Raw genomic sequence first — 20,217 nt, 5'->3', positions numbered from 1 at the left:
CATATGTGCTGGTAAGGGGTTGGCAATAGCCAACACCTACTTTCGGCATAAGATGATCCACCGATATACATGGAGAGTAATGAGGAGGATGGATTGTGAACTTGTTGAACGTAAGGCAATGACAGACTATGTGTGTGTGGATGAGCGAATGAGAAGACAAGAGTTGGATGCAAGAGTGTGGAGAGGGTGGGGGAATGGAGTCTCGGACCATCACTTAATGATGGCCAAGGTAAAGCTGCAAAGAAATTGGTTGAGGAGACGAAGGGGAAGACAGGAGGAAACAGAGCTTGTGAGAAGCGTGGAGACTTTGCAAGACAGTGAGAAAATGGCAGAGTATAAGAGCATAGTGGAAGAAAGATTGGGAAGGTATGAGCTAGAGCAGATGGAAAGGGTGGAAGACGTATGTAAGATATTCACAGAAGAGACAGGCGCAGCATGTGAGGTGGTTTGTGGAGTGAGGAGGAGATGCAAGGGTGTGCAAGGGACAGCATGGTGGAATGATGAGGTGAAACGAGCTGTGGAACAAAAGAAGAAGGCATATAGTGACTGGTTAGCGGGTAGAGGTAGGGAAGATGATGAGAGAGAGAAGAAAGAGGTATATGTGAGCAGGAGAAGGGAGGTGAAGAGACTGGTGAAGGAAAGTAAGAAGAAAGTGGATGAAGAGTTTGGGAGGAATCTGAGTGTGAAATGGAGGGAGAGTAAGAAATTGTTTTGGAAGGAGGTTAAGAAAGTAAGGCAGTGTGAAAGGGGAAATAGTAGAGGAGTGATAGATAGGAATAATAGATTGTTGGTAGAGAAGAGAGAGGAATTCAGGAGATGAAAGGAGCACTTTGAGGATTTGTTGAATGTAGAGAGTGAGAGCAGTGCGAGTATAAGTGGTTGGAGAATGGCTGGGAGAAAAAAGTGATGAGAGGAGGGAGGAAGAGATCAGTAGGGCAGAAGTAGTGGAAGCAATGAAGAAGATTAAGCTGGGAAAGGCCCCAGGAATTGATGGAGTGTGTGGTGAAATGCTTAGGTATGAGGGTGAGATTGTTGTAGAGTGGATATGGAAGTTGTGTAGATTGGCTTGGGAAGAGGGAAGGGTTCCAGAGGACTGGAAATCAGGTATAACTGTTCCTTTATACAAAGGAAAAGGGGAGAGAGAAGTATGTGGTAACCATAGGGGTATTTGCCTTCTTAGTGTGACTGGTAAAATATATGGTAGAATACTCATTGCTAGGTTTAGGCATATGACAGAGGAGCTAGTTGGAGAAGAACAAGGGGGATTTAGGAAGGGAAAAGGGTGTGTAGATCAGATATTTGTTCTACAATGTTTAGTGGAGAAGTATCTAGAGAAGGGAAGGAAAGTGTATGCTGCCTTCATGGACTTGGAGAAAGCTTATGACAGAATAGATAGGCAAGGTATGTGGAAGGTATTAAGAATATATGGAGTGGATGGGAAATTGTTGAATGCTGTGAAGAGTATGTACGAAGGAGCTAGGGCTACGGTGCGAGTGGATGGTGAGCTGAGTGAGTTCTTTGATCTCAATGCGGGACTGAAACAGGGTTGTGGGATGTCTCCATAGCTGTTTAATACTATATACATGGATGGGGTTGTAAAGGAGGTGCAAGGTAGGGCAGTGGATGTGGGGGTGGCTCTAACGAATAAGGGTGAGATTTGGAAGCTTCGTGTTGCTGTTTGCTGATGATACAGTATTGTTGAGTGAAGATGAATGGGAGTTGCATGGTTTGGTGAATGAATTTGGGACAGTGTGTAGGAGGAGGAAGCTGAAAGTTAATGTAAACAAAAGTAAAGTTATGGTGTTTGAGAGGAATGAAGTCACAGAATGTACAGTGAGGTTGGATAGTGAGGATATGGAGGATGTGAGTGCATTCAAGTACTTGGGTAGTGTGATGAGTAAGGATGGAACTTTGAGGGAAGAAGTGCATGAAAGCATACAGCAGGGAAGGAAGGTTGTTGGTTCACTGAAAGCAAGGATTGGGAGGTGAGTATGGAAGTTAAGAAGTCACTGCATGATAGTATTGTGATCCCTACCCTGACGTATAGAAGCGAGGCGTGGACCTTGCAAGAGGGGAACAAGTCAAGAGTGAGAGCAGTGGAAATGAGTAATTTGAGAGGAGCATGTGGAGTGACATGGAGGGACAGGTTGACGAATGAAGAAGTGAAGGAAAGTTGCAGGGTGGATGTGGTTGAGAAGATTAGGAGAAATACACTGAGGTGGTCTGGACATGTGGAGAGAATGGAGAATGAAAGACTGACTAAGAGGGTATAGTGTATGTAGGCGAGGTGGAGGGAGGGAGAGGGAGGGGTAGACCGAGGATGAGGTGGAGGAATGGAGTTGAGAGGTATATGAGGGAGGGGGGGTGAGCTGGGGGGAGGATAGTCAAATGGTGGGTGACAGAGAGACTTGGAGGCGTTTTGTCTGCAGCCACCCTTTGCGGATTAGGGCGTCGGGCTATAGATAGATAGAAAAAATATGAGGAACTGGCTATTTTCAAAAAATTACTGAATGATCACCCTGCTCTAGGGTGGGAAAGGAGTTACGGATGATGATGATGATGATAATGTAGGTGTCATATAACATTTTTTAATATTTTATATGTGTGCAATGGATATTTATTCTTCCCTAGTAAACAAAGTTTCAAAGAGAAAAAAAAATTCTTCATGAGAAAATATTCAAAATCTGCCAAAAAGTCAGTATCTAAGTTCCGAGCCCATATTTAGCTACCTCTGTAGCACTCAATTTTTCATGTAGAACTAAATATCTTCTAGGGCTGGTGGAACTAATACAATAGGTTACAATCAAAATTTTGTTTTAAAAATATAGGAAATTGACAGAGATAACGAGTTTTCAAAAGAATGGAAATCTTGCTCAGAAAAGAAAAAAGCTTTCCTTGATTTTCACACTGTGCAAGTTCAACAGCAAAAATTTACCTAAATGCCTGTTACATGGTTCTTTTAACCTGCCCGTACCGACCGATTTTCCACCACTGACCCCCCAATCCCGACAGATTTTGGAAAAAATTTTGGGGGGCTCAAACCTATGCTTTTGGTGAGAATCATCAAAAATTCATAGAGAAATCACTCTGCTGAGGTTTAAAATGCTGGATATAGGTAACAGTACCCCTTACCTTACTGTGTTTTCTATAAGGCAGGTTCCAGAGAAAACGAGTTCTATGGAAGTGGTAACTATTCCACACTACTCATAAATGGTATTTATTTATTTATTTGCTACGAACTTATATGTAGTACAAGAATAGTACGAATTTATATGTAGTACAAGAATATATTGGTTTTCACAGAGTAATATAGGCGATATAAGCATTGTTTCACTCACTGAACACATCAACATACCTCACCTTTTTTGACGACATTACCTGATCATCATTTCTGACTGTTTCTTCCTCTAATGCTACATAAACTTTGTCCTCCACATTGTCAACGATTGGGGAATCACTCTGGCCTTGAATTTCGTACCGTGGCACAACATGTCTTTACTGGCCAGGTCACTTGTGACAGGTGAATTGCCAAGACAATGGCGTGCAAGGGGGGGGAGGTCATGCGAGGTAAGGCATTGTCCCTGCCTAGCATCTGGTAGAGGAAGGTGTCCCGTGTATACGTACCAAAAATCATGCACGAAATTTTAAAAATGTGCAAATGATGGACATTGCAAACTGCGGCACGTTTATATACGTCAACAGGAGTCACAGTGACAAAACGTTTGGACGTATATACACGTCAACAGGAGTCAGCGGGTTAATGTCCTGAGATAATTTCAGTTCATTCCAGCTGGAAATAAGCAGATGGTGATAGCTGGGAAAAAAAAAAAAAAAAAAAAAAAAAAAAATTGGCCATATTTTAAAAATTGATAACTAAAAAAACTATTTGGAGTTGAGCTTCAGGATTTTACATGGTTACATGGATTAAACAGATGTATTTTCCTGAATTTTTAAAAGAAAGTTTATGACATGATCTGGGAGGATTTAGGTGACTTATCATGCAATAACACTAATGCAAATGGGATGGGCATAAGTAGAGTGAAGACCACATTGGGATTACAAAATGAGAAATGAAGATACCAACAAAGCTACTCAGGTGAAAGATTTGGGTGTAATAAGACAGCAGAGATTATTGCCAAAGAAGCATAGGCTATGCGGTAAAAGTCCTCCAATCCGACCACACCAATAATCCGAATATCCCAACACTCCAAATTCTTCAAGGAGAGATTTTTCAAAAATTTCTGGGCTTTTTTCTACTTCTTCTAGGCATTATCTAAGGATTTATCTGGCTTGGACTTCAACTTGGGTGTACCTGCCTGCAATATTCAGCTACATTTCTATGCAACTCCAGTGAGTAAAACGATAACCCATACTATTCTAAGTGTTTATTTAATGAACATGTGCATATTTCTAATTTTTCAGAGGCCCCTCCCTATAGTCCGAAATAAACAGTACTCCGAAAGACCACTAGTCCCCTGCTATTCAGAATAAAAGGAATTTTACAGTAAATAAGATAACTAGTGAAGCATATAATCTGCTGATGAACATGAATCAGCAAGGAAATGCTTGGTACAATGATACGGTAATGATACTAGTATGACCAAGATTGGAACATCCTGCTGTGCTGTGACCTCCCCACTTAAAGGAACATATAAATATATTAAGGGCGGGTAAATAATTATACCTAGCTTAAAGGACCAGCTTGCAGTAGGAAGAGAGACTGGAGGGGCTGAAACTGACTACATTACAGGAAAGAAGATAAAGTAGATATAACAATGATGGATAAGTGTACACACGGTATAAAGAACAATGACATAAGGTATAAGAGGAGAATGACAGGGCACAGTTTTAAAGATACCAACTTGCTTGGGTGATGTAAGGAAATACCAGTATAGCTTTCCAAATAGAAGTACCATACAACTAGATTAAATCATTAGGAAGAAAATGTGGTTGTGCAAACAATATACATGTTTTTAAAGCAAAATTGGATAATTATATCATTGGATGTGGGACAACACAAAATTAGCCTAAATCCTGTACAACACAAATAGGTAAATATTAACATGTAAACACACACACACACACACACACACACACACACACACACACACACCTGTTGGTTCTATCAACAAAACCTATGTTTGTCCTAAAGTAAAAATTACCCCCTTTGCTAAACCACAGGGTGAAACTGCAGAACTGCCTTGCATTGTATTTACAACTATTTTTTTCTCAATCAACTATGTCATTATCATCATGGCAAATTTCAAAAGATGTGGAAATGCACAATTTTTAAGATATCAACTATACTGTACATCTTCATCAGCTTTACACATAAATTGTGGCAAATAGCCATCTGCCATATTGGATTTTAAGGTTGATTTGGCTTGGAGGCCAATCCATCATTAATCAGTCACTCTTACTAGCCTAACCTAACCCTTTTCACCCTTGCATAACCAGAACAATTTAAGGATGAATGATGCATTCCCCGCTGTAAGATGCCACAGCTGGCATTAAGAAACCTAACTTGGTGCTCTTTTGTATCATGTTACTTCTGTAGAATTTGAGTGTTATAATGAATTATACAATTCCAGATAAAACTGCAGGAGAGCTCTAAGGCATAATTTTTACAACTGTATCTTTCTCAATAAAATACTATAATGCAGCTAACTATAACTGACAGATTTTAAAAGTTCCCGATATGTATAAATTTAACCCCTTAACCGCGGGGCGTCACTTTTGTGATGCTCGGGAGCAAGGGATCATACCGCGGGGCGTCACTTTTGTGATTCTGTGTTATTTTGAATTCACCCGGGCTTTCAAGTGGTGGCTTGTATCATCTATCAGTACTACCAGTGTCCAGCTATACTCAGTTCTGCTATATCACCTGTACTCCCATCCACTGTTGACAATTTAGCCATTTTTCTCCTGTCCTTGACTCCCCCTCTCCTTACCTCCCCTCCATTACCCTCTCCTCCCGCCTGACCAGCTGCGCTGCGCTACACAAATCCTGGACAGATTTTTCCACTCATTTTATCCATTGAAATGTGCCCTTTGCCCTCTTCTTATACAAAACAATATATAAAAGAAAGAGAAAAGGTAATTGATACTGCCATACATCTGGAATGGGCTAATTATCACCTGGCAACACCTCACGTGCACTCGTTTGCTAATTTTCCCGGTTTAATTCCCCTTGAAATATGCCGCATGACCTGTTCTCATAATAAAAATATATATAAGAAAGGAAGGGAGAAGCCTAAGTGATATTTCCATTCACCTGGAACTAACTAATTTATTATGTATTGTCTAGATTTCCTGCCAATCATTTCATAGCGTATAAATTAGCAGTTGTCACCACGCTGCCACTGGCAACCCTACACTGCCCCTAGGCCACAGCATTCAGTTTACTGTCGTCTTTCAAGGTGAAACCACATCGGATTCGCGCCTGTCCAATTCTGCCGCTTTTTAGCCCCAAGCAAAGGGCTCTGTGACCTCTACCCCTACTAAACCTCATGTGTAGAGGTAAAGGGCTAATGGCCATATGCTAAAAGCTAATGTAGGGCCTTTCCTAAGGGCCCTATATCAAAACGGTATGCTAAAAGTTTAAGTAGGGAAAGACTTCCCTCAATATGTAGGGTTGTTCCAACATTTTTTAAGGGGAGGAATGCTTGGCTTTCGCAAACCCTATATTTAATTATTCATAACAAAGTAACTCTGTAACTCCAAAAGGCATAGAATAATGTAAATAGTTTATGTAAAAAATATCTTAACTTGCTAAAAAACCAATGCAAACATACACGGGAACTGAACCGTTGGTTATTAAAACACGCGGGCTGTACCTTACCGAGTAGTAGGTCAAACTCGGGCCCGTCTCTGCCCTGGCGGAGACAGGCACTGTCATTTTTATTTTTTTAAGAGTAGTTGACAGTAGGCGAGATCCTAAAATTGACATGTGTAATGTAAACCACTTTTGTACGTTACTCATGTGATTTAACTGAATACAGAAAGTTCAGTCAATGCTAAAGGTAATAATATACGTTAATATACGTAATAACAAGAAAGGTACTGTTCATCGCTCATAGGCCAAACTATGAAGCGTCGTGCCAGCATTGGATCATCATTGCATTTTAATCTCAGGCACCGCAAACTGTTTTTCATTTTCTTATACCATTATTTGTTATATATCAGCAGCATTCCATTCATAATTCTTGGTCATCGTTAAGGAGACATAGGACCACCTTATTTTGCATTTTTCCCTTGCTTTAGCCCTTCATGGAATTCTTCATGTACTCTCGAACCGTGTTTTCAAGTTAGTGTTTTTCATTTCTTTTAAATTTGGTAAAAAGTGCTTTAAAAAGCGGTGTTTGTTCATGGCCAGCCACTATCTTGCTGTGCATGAAGACCGATGGACGCCATCTTAAAGCGCCATATACGATCGAAATTACCCTTGCAGGCCTAATTAAACAAACCTAACCTAAACTTTCGTAACAACCCAACTTTATTTCTCCTAACGTTACCTAGCCTATTTGAGACTAACCTAACCAATTTTATGCTAACCCAACCAAACTTATCCTAATCTGTGCGCGGAGACTGACAAACGCCATCTTAGAACGCGATTTTTCAGCAAAATTGCTCTTTATCAGTGCTCATTTACCCAAACCTAACATAAATTTTCGTAATTCAACCCTGCCTTACTTATCCTAACTTGTTTTAAGCTAACCTAACCAGTTTTAAGGTAACCTAACCAAATTTATCCTAACCTAACCTGACCAATTTCCAGTGCTAACGATCATATTTACAACATAAGTATTGATTGAAAAGTTTATTACCATAATAGTATATAAAGTATACATACAAATAAGTGCTGATATATAAAAAAATGATGGAAAATTATTTTTGTTTGGTGCTGATTGACATCGTCTGGATAAGAATAGTCACGGCGACTCCCACGGGAGCACTTTCGACGTACCAACTGGTCACGCAGGGCTACCAACCACCCCCTTTCCCTTAATGTCCTCTTAGCATACCATGTAAAAATTGAGGGCTTGCTTGTGCTTTCCTTAGTGTGTAAAGTAGGGACCAATGTAGGGCCTCTTCATATGTGTTTAAGCATACAGCCGTAAGTGTCTCTGCTGTGGAACATGAACTGGCTAATTTATCAATGCTAATGATGGACAGTGACTACGATCTTTCTGGTGACTAAAACAGTGCAAGTGGAAATGTAAATAATGTGCAAACAGCAAGTGAAAGCAATGAATGTAAATATAACTGAACAATAGAAAATAGTTTTATAAGTTACTGCAAGTGACAGTGCATAACACATTGTAAATAAAATAGAAATCTATCTATCTATCTATCTATTGCCAGACGCCTCAATCCCATTTGGGGTGGCCACAAACAAATCGCCTCCAAGTCGCCCTGTCCCCGGCCATTTCACTGCCCTGCTCCCAACTCACACCCCCCTCTCTCATATACCTCTCCACCCCATCCCTCCATCTCATCCTCGGCCTCCCCCTCCCTCTTCCCCCCTCCACCTCACTCACATACACTCTCTTCGTCAGTCTTTCACCCTCCATCCTCTCCACATGGCCAAACCACCTCAGTGTGTTCCTCATAACGCTTCCTATCACATCCACATCCACACCACAACGCTCCTTTATATCCTCATTTGTCAGACTGTCTCTCCACGTGACTCCACAGGCTCCTCTTAAATAACTCATTTCCAATGCTCTCACTCTTGACTTGTGTCCTTCCAACAATGTCCAAGCTTCACTTCCGTACGTTAGAGTTGGTATCACAATACTGTCATGTAGTAACTTTTTCACTTCCATGCTCACTTCCCTGTTTCTTATCACTGCTTTCAAGGAACCAGCAACCTTTCTTCCCTGCTGTACCCTTTCAAGCACTTCACCCTCCAAACCTCTATCCTTACTCATCACACTACCCAATTACTTAAACGTACTCACCTTTTCCAATTCCTCACCATCCAACCTCGCTGTACATTCACTAACTTCACCTCTCTCAAAGACCATCACTTTACTCTTCCCTACATTCACCTTTAGGTTCCGTTTCTTACACACTCTCTCAAACTCATCCACCAAGCCTTGCAACTCCCCTTCATCTTCACTCAACAACACAGTATCATCTGCAAACAACAGTACAGGGAGTTTCCAAACACTATCCTCTCTCACCAGGGAAATGTAATTAAGTAGTAATATAAGAATACGAGTATATATACTAGGAGTAATGAAAGTGAAAGCTTCGCTCTAGCATGTATGAATACTGGGAGAAATGAAACTGAAAGCGACAGCTTCGCTCTCTACGCTAGTATACAGAACAAGAAAATGAATGCCTGGAGTGAAAATAAACTACTAGTACTGGAAGAAACTTACAGATAAATATTGTACAGTATATATAAATAAATGTAATAAAGTACTAGGAATATAAAATGTGAGTGTGTTTATAAATAATAAATGACAGCTCCGCCTCAGAATACCATCGGGGAACCAGCACGAGAGGAAAGCTCATATATGCTCGTAATTTACATTGCTTTCACAGTTTTTTTTTTTTTGGAATATGGATTCCAAACTAGTTGAAATTCATAGAATAGTGTTTGTAGTCATAATATCAAGCAGTGGTAACCATATTACGGGGTATCGGGAAGTGTAAAGTGGAGACTTCGTTACCCAACTTCAGAAGTCTCCACAAGTCCTACAGTAGACGACGAAGGCTCAACAGACATCCAAGGACAAAACTGAAGGTATGTGCCATATGCTTATAAAATTATAATATTCTAGGACTAATAGCTGATTTTTGGCAAATATTTTTAAAAAGCCAGTCGGAGCGCGAATATCCTCATGGGACGCGCAAGGAGCGCAAAAACATCCCCGCGGTGTAGGGGGTTAAACACATCAACTACTGTATAACCTTTGTCAGTTTTACACACATACCTTGGCATGTGGCCACCCACCAAGTTGGACTTTCAGGCTATTCAGTGACCACCATCCACTCATTTGATGTAGTACTGCCTACTTCTTCCTTCACTTTTATCATTTTTTTTCTGTGTCTGTCCCATCTTTCCTGTCACTTTCTATCACCCTTCTTTCCTTTTCAGGTGGCTTTACACAGAGTAATGAGCCTAATGGCTTACTGTAAGCCAGGGAACCATTTACAACACTGGGTGGTAACCATATAACCAACCCACGTGTTCCCTATGTGTCAACAAGTGAATTGGCGGAGAGTTAGTGCCCCTCCCCATAAAACAACTAACTCAAAGACAAATGGTCACGGATTATGGCATCTGGCTGTAGACAGCTCCAAAGCCAATCTATCAGTAATCATTCAACCATGGTAATCTGATATTATCTAGAGTTCTAAATTAACCTAACAGCTCAACCTAACCTAACTTTAACCTACCATAACTAGCAAGAACAATCTGGCACTGAATGAAGTTTTGTTCCAAATTGTACTGAGGTACTCTGTAGGACACCACCACCAATGTCAACAAGCCTAATAATGTATATATTGGGTTTTACTGTAGCCTATATAATTATCATTTTCATGTCATAAATAAATAATAAAATTATAAGCAACGTTGGGTCTGGTTAGTACTTGGATGGGTGACCGCCTGGGAACACCAGATGCTGTTGGCATCCCTACGTGTCAAGTGGGGTTGGTGGAGGATTAGTGCCCCTCCCTGTAAAACAAGTAACTCTAAGCCGTTGGCCACCCCGTTTGGGATACATGGCGTCTGGCAATGATGATGATGATGATGAAATATAATCTCTGTCATACAATTTTCACCATTTATTAATGGCAGCCCACTTGCAGTTTGTCCCAGTTCAGAAACAAGGAATTTTTAATTTCTTTGGTTCTTTAATGCCTGACATTTTACTTGTGCATTCTGTTAGCTACATTTTCTCAACAAATTGGATGGGAGGATCTTCCTATGGCACTGCCATGGGAACTGCATCTTTTGGGGGTTTTATGTTTGTCTTGAAAATTACTTTCCATGATTATGGCATGGAGATCTGGTTCTTGAAAAAGCCAATTCAAAGTGATTTGCAACAGTGCTGTCTTCTGTCAACCTTTTTCATGGTTATTCTCATCATGTTGCTCCCTACCAGTTTTCCTGAATGAACCAATGAGAAGCATGACTTTGCCTTTAGCCAATCTGTGATGACACTGCTCACTTTGAGCAGGACCCTATTTGCCCAGAACAAACATGCTGCTGCTGTGTGAAGGCTAGGCTTCGGTGCAGTGCGACACAGTCCAGCGGTATTATCAAAATAACATAGGAAGCCTTGGGTTGAAAAATAAAGAAATTATATGTCAGTCCAAAATACCTCTGCTCCAGTCTGTAGGCTGCATCCCTAACCCCACTGAATTGGACACAGCTAAACTGGACAAGCATGCCGAAGCAGCAGTGGCTTCTTGAATTCCTTAATGGCTGCCGATGCCTAGCAATACTTTACCATAAATGTGCTGGCGATGTTGAATTAGAACAGGCCATAAAAATCTGTGAACAATTATGTGAAGGGAACAAAGGTAACTGGTATATTTACCCAACCCTACTCTACCATCCCAAACACTGCTGCTCACTTTTTCTCAGATGTTTTCGTCCATATGTGTACACGTTAATGGCACATGCGCAGTAATTTTATATCTTCCATGAGTCACAAATGGGTTTAGGAAATTAAAAAAAAAACATTGCCAGGGGTATTATTTTACAAGTTGCCAATACACTGTTCAGGAATATTAGCACCATTAACATATAGTATATTCCCTAAAGATCATAATGAACCCCCATAACCCCATTCGGAAATTGATATTTTCAGAGATATAGAATTTAAAATTCCAAAAAATACATACCTTAGATCTTCACTCAGCCAGTCCGTGTAAAAAATATGTGCATTTGTAAATGTGTTTCTCTTCTCTTTGACTGCACATACGTCTGGTAGATCTGTATCACCCACTCGATGGCCTACTTTAGGTCACGTGATGGTATTCTACCAATCAATTTGAAGTGTGGTCTTTGATTCCTTGTGGATGGAAAATTCAAATCCTTCTCGGTATGGCCTCTGAAGGAGAAAGACGTGCTGTGCATCCCAGGTGTGATATTGATTATTCTATCTATCTATATACCTAGGCTGCTTCCCCCAAGGAAAGGGAGGTAGCCGAGACAGGACGACTCACTCTCTATTTACTCATCCATTCAAACACATTCATTCGCATCTTAGCCCCAAAGGGGAGAACAGACAGATCCTCACCGCATCACACCGCACAAGGGTCAACTGCGCAATGCAATCAGTGACATCCACAGCAGGGCCCGACAGCAGAACTGGTTTACCCCTGCCACATCATAACAGACCCATCCCCTTACCCGCACCTGACCTGACTAGCTGATCAGACCAAATGCGGGAGAATATCCCCTCAGGGCTGCGTCATCACTTATTCATTCACAATTTCTCTCCATTTATTTCTGTCACGCACAGCCACTCTTCCTTGCTCAACAGACATCCCTCTCGCATCCAGCGCTCTCTTCACACTGTCCATCCATCCTATTCGTGGTCTTCCTCTCAGTCTTACACCTCTCACATCAGATCTAGTTATCTTTTTCACCAATCGATCATTATCCATTCTCTCCATATATTGATTATTAACGGGTGATTAAGTGTTTCCACTTGGAACCTGAGGAGGCAATGAGTTTTTTAGAAAACATGGTGTATTACCTTTGGAAGTTTATTGTCCAGATTGTCAGGAACCATGTAATGTACAAAAGACAAACATCAGTGGTACTGTGGTCGGTACAAAAAGTACGCAAAAACCAAGAAACGGGTCCAATGTAGTTTTTGTGTTTCTGACTACAAAGGAACTTTTTTGGACAACACACACCTTCCTGCTTGGCAAATTAAACTGTTCATAAACCACTGGATTCAGAAGTTCTGGAACCACAACGTTATTATCACGTGCTGAAAGTGGTTGACAAAGACGAGTGTGGACTGGCAAAGCTTTAGCTCAGAAGTGACTCCAGTCAAACTACAGAATCGGTCCCACAGACTACTCGAACTTATTCTACCTATCAGCCTATGCACATATTTTGGTGTAATCACCAGGAAGTATCGTTGCCCTCAGAAATGAATGGTTTATGAGATTACTGATTTTTTCCTTCAGTACAGCAAGAGCCTGAACAGTTCCGCCATGCAGCCATGTTTACCAACACTAGCAGCAGCAGTCCATCTTACAATGTTGTCATTTTTTACATACATTTTAAATCGTTATACTGAGGATGGAGGGTGAAAGACTGACGAAGAGAGTGTATGTGAGAGGTGGAGGGGGGAAGAGGGAGGGGGAGGCCGAGGATGAGATGGAGGGATGGGGTGGAGAGGTATATGAGAGAGGGGGGTGTGAGTTGGGAGCAGGGCAGTGAAATGGCAGGGGACAGGGCAACTTGGAGGCAATTTGTTTGTGGCCACCCCAAACAGGATTGAGGCGTCTGGCAATAGATATAGATAGATATTTGCATTTTATAATGTTTTACACTGACTTGACAGTGTTGGAATCACGTGACTTACAAAAGCCAATCACAGCTATCCCTCCCTCTTCATCAACCAATCACATTTAATATCATTCCGCCAATTAGCGAATTTTCCCGCACTCCACCAGATTCAAAAGTCAGTCCCGCCATGTCTTTCCCGTGTACTGGGTGTGCTCTGAAGCCTTGGGAGATTTTCAAGGCTTTTTACCATGAACCTGAGGCTTCCGTCAATTTTCTGCATAGACACAGCGTCCTTCCAAGTCGGGTGAAGTGTCCTCACTGTCATGTACGACTTCAGTTGCGACAAGAAAAGCATCTCTGGGCGTGCCGCCAGTGGAGTCTGACCCACAATCTCCAGAGTAAGCTAAGTGAGACCTTGTTAGGGGGGGTTTAGGATAGGTAAGGTTGATTAGTTTAGGTTAGGTTGGTTACATTAGGTTAGGATTATTTTACTTACTTCAAATCCTGCCCTCCTTCCAGGGCTTCAGTAATGAAACGACTTCCAACATGGGTGTTTCCAATGATTTCTGGTGTGATTATTGGTGATTTTGACTTAAATTTGTCAGAAACCGGTAGTTTCTGTGATGACAAAAAATGGGTCACATCTCAGAAACTATTGATTTCTGATCGAAATGAAGGTCAAATTCGAATGAATTACACCAAAAACCATTGGAAACACCCAGATTGGATGAAAAAATCGTTGTTGGACCGATACTATAAACTGCCCGTGACCCCTTCGTGACTACAGAACTAGCCACCTATCAGGGGACTTGGCGTTGTAGTCGAGAGCAATGAGACTTTTTTTGTGGTGGGAAAATATGATCGTGAGAGAAACCTAAGGGACATGTGGCTTTTCGGAGGGATTGAAAAGATCGGAAAAAAGTTTTTCTTGGTGCCTATAGTGAAAGGGTATCAAGTACTTGATAGGAGTGCTGCAACCCTTGTACCGATTTTATCAAAAAATTTTTTCGGCCAGGTAGCATCATTAACAGTGACGGTTGGGCTGCCTATCGATGGTTGGTGGACAAGGGGTACACGCATCATGTGATCAACCACAGGGAGGCATCTGTGGATCAAGACAACCCGAGCATTAATATGCAGACCACTGAAAGACTGTGGCGTGACGTAAAGGAGAGGTATAAGCGTCCTGGACTACAAACTGAATATTTTGAACAAACTTTTCGATGTATCTGTTTCTTCATGTGAATGCTGAGCAGATGCTACACCACTTCCTCATTGCTGCAGCCACACTATACCTGCCACAGTAAGACCGCCTTGTGAACGACCTGGTGCTATTGCCACCATCCCACTAGGCCTACCCTCAGATGACGACGACGACAACCCTCATCCTGGACCATCGTATCTCAAAGGTAAGCATTCCCCTAGGATAGGGTAGCTTTGTTGGGTTAGGTTTGGTGTGTTTGATGAGGCTGTTAGGTCAGTTTGGTGAGGTTTGGTTAGGTCTGTATTGTTGAATTTAGTTAGGTTTGGTCTGTTCTGTTACGTCAACCGGTGGTGCAGTATATTTTTCTGGTGTTTTTTTAATGCAAGTTGAGTTATTTTCTTACTTCATTTTTTTCGGAAAATGCCTGATTTCATCTACTTTTCCAATCAAAGTTCATGATTGAAAAAGAGGGGAAATGAAGCATTTCCAACAAAAATGAAGGTCAGAAACACTAGAATTGCATAAAAAACTACCAGAAAAATATATTGCACTACCTGGGGGATGTATTGGCAACTTGTAAAAATTTACCTTGCAGGTGCACCACACAATTCTCTTCACATCTGTAAGAAAAGAAATTGATTTTAAAACATTGAAAAAATGGTCCCATAGCCACTGAGGGGTTAAGGTAGGTGGCTGGCCTAGTTTTGAATGCCCTTCAAGACTGGGATTAGTGGCAGTCTCAATAGTTAGTCATAATGGTGGTTTCACGGCAAAGAACCTCTAACTTTAGGTACCTGGTTTTGGTATACCATTTTTTACGGGATTTCATGTGTTTCAATCGATTTTTTATCACGACTTTTGTCGGTAATGCTTGTTTTTTACCATGGGGAAGGGGGGTTGAAAAGTAAAATAGGGCATTTACAATAAAAATTGCTATAAGAACATTCAAAAGATATGGGAATCTATATCTGTCTATTTATTGCCAGGTGCCTTAATCCCGTACAGGATGGCCACAAACAAATCGCCTCCATGTCGCCCTGTCCCCTGCCATTTCACTGCCCTGCTCCCAACTCACACCCCCCTCTCTCATGTACCTCTTCACTCCATCCCTCCATCTCAACCTTGGCCTCCCCCTCCCTCTCCCCCCCTCCACCTCACTCACATACACTCTCCTCGTCAGCCTCTCTCCCTCCATCCTCTCCACATGGCCAAACCACCTCAGTGTGTTCCTCATAACGCTTCCTATCACATCCACATCTACACCACAATGCTCCTTTATATCCTCATTAGGCCTATCAGCCTGTCTCTCCATGTGACTCCACAGGCTCCTTTTAAATAACTCATTTCCACTGCTCTCACTTTTGTGTCCTTCCAGCAACGTCCAAGCTTCACTTCCATATGTTAAGAGTTAGCATCACAATACTGTCATGTAGTAGCTTTTTTACTTCCATGCTCCCTTCCCTGTTTCTTATCACTGCTTTCAAGGAACCAGCAACCTTTCTTCCCTGCTGTACCCTTTCAAGCACTTCACTCTCCAAACTTCCATCCTTACTCATCACACTACCCAAGTACTTAAACGTACTCACATTTTCAATTTCCTCACCCTCCAACCTCACTGTACATTCACTGACTTCACCTTTCTCAAAGACCATCACTTTACTCTTCCCTACATTCACCTTTATATTCCATTTCTTACACTCTCCCAAACTCATCCACCAAGCCTTGCAGCTCCCCTTCGTCTTCACTTAACAACACAGTATCATCTGCACACAACAGTACAGGGAGTTTCCAAACACTACCCTCTCTCACTAGGGCCACTCCAACATCCACTGCCCTACTTTGTATCTCTTTTATTACCCCATCCATGTACAGATTGAACAACCATGGAGACATGACACATCCCTGTTTCAACCCAACCTACAAAGAGAAAAATTCACTCAGTTCACCATCCACAAGCACCGCAACCTTAGTACCATCATACATACTCTTCACAGCATTCAACAACTTCCCATCTACTCCATATATTCTTAATACTTTCCACAATCCTTGTCTATCCACCCTGTCATATGCTTTCTCCAAATCCATGAAGGCTGCATACAACTTCTTTCCCTTCTCTAAAAACTTTTCCACTAAAGATCTAAGAATGAATATCTGATCTACACAACCTCTTCCCTTCCTAAAGCCTCCCTGTTCTTCTCCAACTAATTCCTCTGTTCTTTCTCTAACTCTGTCAATAAGTATCCCACCATACTTTTCCTATTACACTAAGAAGACAAATGCCCCTATGATTACCACACACTTCTTTTGCCCCTTTTCCTTTGTACAGCTGAATAAATATACCTGACTTCCAATCCTCCGGGACTCTACCTTCCTCCCAGGCCAATCTGCACATCTTCCATATCCATTCTACTACTATCTCTCCCCCATGCTTCAGCATTTCACCACACACTCCATCATTTCCTGGGGCTTTCCCCATTTTAACACTCTCCATTGCTCCCACAACTTCTATCCTACTGATTTCTTCCTGTCTTCTCACCTCCTTACTTCTCCCAACCATTCATATGGGAATCATTCATTTGAGAAAAAAAAAAAAAAAATCCCTGTCACAAAGTTTCAATCATTTGTTAATGGGACTCTCCAACATTCTGTTCAAAGACCAGATTTAAAAACTTCCTAAACATGTTGATAAAATGAATATAAAATAAACTGGGTAAACATACACTTTATTTGAAACAGCAGAAGCACCTTACCAAAACATTTCTTCTTCTTCCTTACTGGTATAGTCTTGGAAAAATTTTCTGATTATTTCCGGGTGGCAAATGAACGTTCATGAAAAATCTGTTTCCCCATTGTTTTTACCTACAATCCACTGTGTCAACTCGTCTGATTCGTTTGCCGTAATAGCAAAAGGGACTGTCTTATTTAATCAGTGTTTAACCCCTTAACCGCGGGGCGTCACTTTCGTGACGCTTGGGAGCAAGGGATCATACCGCGGGGCGTCGCTTTTGTGATTCTGTGTTATTTTGAATTCACCCGGGCTTTCAAGTGGGGGCTTGTATCATCTATCAGTACTGACAATGTCCAACACTAGTCAGCACTCCTAATCTCATCTGTACTCCCATCCATTGTTGACAATTTAGCCATTTCTCCCCGTTCTTGACTCCCCGCCCGACCCCCCCCCCCATTACCCTATCCTCTCGCCTGCCCGGCCATGCTACGCTAAGTAAATCTTCCCTGGAATTTTTCACTGATTTCATCCATTGAAATAAGCCCTATGTCGTATTCTTATACCAAATAATATATACAAGAAAGAAATCAGGTAAGTGAGAGTGCCATACACCTGGAATTGGCTAATTATCACCTGACAACACCTCACGTGCACTCGTTCGCTAATTTTCGCTGTTTTTTTCCCCTTGAAATATGCCGTATAATCTATTTTCGTAATAAATATACATGTAAGGAGAGAAGGGAGAAGCCTAAGTGATATTTACATTCACCTGGAACTACCTAATTTATAATGTATTGTCTAGATTTCCTGCCAATCATATCAGTGCTACACAAAGCTGTTTCAGGATTTAACATTGGTAGCTCTGATTATATATCTCCTAAGTAGGCCTCTAATCTATTTTCGTAATAAATATACATGTAAGGAGGGAAGGGAGAATATTTACATTCACCTGGAACTACCAAATTTATAATGTATTGTCTAGATTTCCTGCCAATCATATCAGTGCTAGACTTAGCTGTTTCAAGAAGTAATATTGGTAACTCTGAATAACCCCTAAAGCAGGCCTCTAGGCTGCCCCTGCGTTATCAGTGTACTCTCATCTTTCGAAGTGAGAGGACGTATGTTTCATCTTGCTGACTTCAAGGCCTTTTTTCACCCCCATGCAAATGGCTCTGTGACCTTTACCCCCTACTAAACCTCGTGTGGAAAGAGGTAAAGGGTTGACAATTGATAAAAGAGTGACTACGATCTTTCTATTGAGTAAAACAGTGCAAGTGGAATTGTAAATAATGTGTAAATAATGTGTAAACAGCAAGTGAAAGTAATGAATGTAAATATACGTGAACAATGGAAAATAGTTTTATAAGTTATTTCAAGTGACAGTGCACAACACAGTGTAAATAAAATAGAAATGTAAATAACGTAAATAAAATAGAGAACGTAAATAGAAATGTAAATGAGTAGTATTGTAAGAATACGAGTATATACCCTAGGAGTAATGAAAGTGAAAGTTTCACTCTAGCATGTCTGAATGCTATGAGTTATGAGAGTGAAGATGAAAGTGACATTCACTCTCAATGCCAGTATACAGGACGAGAAAGTGAATGCTACGTATTTTACTGAAAGAAATTGAATCCCTACAGTGACAATAAACTAATACAGTAATCCCTCTAATATCCGGACGCCCAATAACCGAACATCCCCACTAACCGAACCTTATCGTCCTGGGATCAAACATTCCCAAAATGGTCCGAAAATCCAAAAAAATTGGAAAAAAAATCGATTTTTTGCCGTCCGTAATTTGAACTTGCCGCGCGCGCCATGAGCATTGTTTTGGTTCGTCATTCCTCCGACGTCCGATAGAGCGCCGCTGCATCCTCCCCACTTCCCGCCTGTCTCTCACCGCGACAAGACCTACGCTCTTCGTCATGGCTGCCCACGTGCTCGCTTTTGTGGTGGTGCCGTACTTGCTGCAAGGCCTCCTGCCCTACTCTTAGTGTGTGTGATGATGGCCCCGCCTCCTGAGAAAAGGAAGAGAGTGGTGTTGACTCTGGAGAAGAAACGGGAGATATTGGAGAAGGTTGATGCGGGTTGGTCTTCCTCTCGCATTCTCCGCGAGTTCAACCTGGCCAGTCGACTTTGTTTGATATCAAGCGTTCCCGAGACAAGCTCATGCAGTACACGGCTGACTTCTCGTCGAGAAGCAAGCACAACACGTGGAGAGGAAGGTTATGTTTACTCCCAAGTATGCAGAGATCGACCGCTCCACGTTGATTTGGTATCGACAGCAACGTGCAGCTGGTGTGATGGTACGTGGAACGGAGCTGAAGGCTGCTGCTGAGAAGTTTGCAAGGCTTCACGACGCCCTAGACTTCAAGGCATCCGAGGGTTGGCTCTTCGCGTTCAAGTTGCGACATGGCCTTACTAACCGTAAAGCACATGGCGAAGCATTGGACGCTAACGAGGATGGAGTGGACGAGTTTCGGCACAAGGTGAAAGGCTTGATCGACAGGGAGGGCCTCACTCTCGGTCAAGTCTATAACGCTGACGAAACTGGCCTATTCTATCGCTCAGTGCCAACGAACACTCTCGCCGATGAGACGGAGAAGCATGTACCTGGCCGTAAGCTTTCTAAGGAACGGATATCTGCTTTGTGTTGTGCCAATGCTAACGGCATGCACCGGCTTAAGCCCGTTATTGTTGGCCGTGCAAAGCAGCCTCGGTGCCTTCGTGGGGTGATGGATGTCCTTCCTGTCGTATGGTACCATTCTTTGAAAGCATGGTTCACAG

This window comes from Coenobita brevimanus, chromosome 109 (genome assembly GCF_032717465.1).
Source record: "Coenobita brevimanus isolate Jiangsu-jjx chromosome 109, ASM3271746v2, whole genome shotgun sequence".
In the NCBI taxonomy this organism is placed as follows: Eukaryota; Metazoa; Arthropoda; class Malacostraca; order Decapoda; family Coenobitidae; genus Coenobita; species Coenobita brevimanus.
This window is presented reverse-complemented; position numbering follows the sequence as displayed.